Source organism: Marmota monax, unplaced genomic scaffold, assembly GCF_021218885.2.
Source record: "Marmota monax isolate L192 unplaced genomic scaffold, Marmota_monax_Labrador192_F-V1.1 WCK01_AAM20220418_F8-fsc00044, whole genome shotgun sequence".
Classification (NCBI taxonomy): domain Eukaryota; kingdom Metazoa; phylum Chordata; class Mammalia; order Rodentia; family Sciuridae; genus Marmota; species Marmota monax.
The window spans coordinates 10,120,390-10,121,906 of NW_026695198.1; positions in this window are offsets into that span (position 1 = coordinate 10,120,390).

Below are 1,517 nucleotides of genomic sequence, written 5' to 3' on the forward strand. Positions count from 1 at the left end.
AGGGGTCAGGGGTATGGAAGGGAGTCATGTCACAGAAAGAGCCTGGATCCCTGAGTCAGTGAATGGAGCAGTCAGTATTATTACAATTTGAAAACAACTTTCATATTTAAGAAATTTTTTAAAGGATGACACACCATAATCCTGAATTAGAAAATTTAATGTAGTAAAGAATACATTATGCCCCTAATTAATCTGGAAACATCTCTAAACCAAGATCCAAAGTTGTTTCATAAAAAGTATAGTTGAAGAAAAAAATGTGCTAGAATAACCAACTATTTTATTTTTAAAATGCGTATTGATGGAATCTTTTCCTCCCCACCTATGATGAATTATAACAGTGTAAAAGTGGCCCACTTAATGCTTTGAACCTAGTCCTTGCTGCTCTGCCATTGCAACTTATTTTAAAACTGACATTTTTTTTCCTTTTCTCTTGTTCTCTCCCCATCTCGAACTTTGGGGAAAGCAATATTGCCCTTCTTTGCGTTCTAGGCTGAGTTATCTGTACTTGAGCACTCACACCACAGGAATGAAGCAATTCAGACTTCAGGGATGGCACCAGAAGACCTAAGAAACATCTATCTCCCAAGTCAACAATCCCCGACAGAGCACATATGTAATGAAACCTCTGAACCACTGCTTTAAAAATCCTCTGTTCCCCATGATAGGAAGAATCACAGCTTCTGGGTCAGGAGTCCCTTGTGTTTCTCCTTCCCCAGCAAAGCAATAAAACTTCTTGTTCATTTTTTCTCAAATCTATGTCCATTAGGACAAAGGTGGAACTTTCAGTAATAATAGCCATTAAGAGTGTGCTACCAGCACAAAAAGATATAAGTCAATAGCCGTCCCCGTCCACAGACATCCAGAAACTAAATCTGAGCATGTTTAATTAAATAAATGAATTTAGTATATGATGATTTAAAATCAGTGGAGAAAGGATAGCCTCTTCAATAAACAGTGTAAGTTTTACCAGACTGGGCCTTCCAGGAAAGTACGAAGAACCCCTCTTTAAACTCAGATTCTTGCAATCAAGTCAGAAAGATTTCAGACATGTCACTCGTAGTAACAGGCAATCAGTTTATTGAAGAGATAGGAAAAGGAAAAGGGGACACTGAAGGGAGAGAGCTGGTCCTGTCATAAAGGAGAGGGACAACTACCTCTCCTGCAGTCCAGTTTTATTGGGGGGCCTAGAGAAGTCTCCACAAAGTCCTGCCCAGGTCCAATTCTTTCTTGACTTTTGACTGACAGCAGGATGACATCAGACTTTCAAGTCCCCACTGGCCATGTCAACTCTAGGTCACATTTAATTGAATTCTTAACCATGAAGTTTTACAGATTTATCTTTTAACTTATAGAATCATCCTTATCTCCCTGAATTTCAGAATCTGGTCTGTGAAAACAGTCACAAAATTCTCCCCTTTCAGGGTAACTTGGGTTCCTCTTATCAAATATTATTTTGGCCTACATTTCTCTTGCAGATGACGAGTAGTATGCTGAGGGTATCAGGGGTATAAATATGA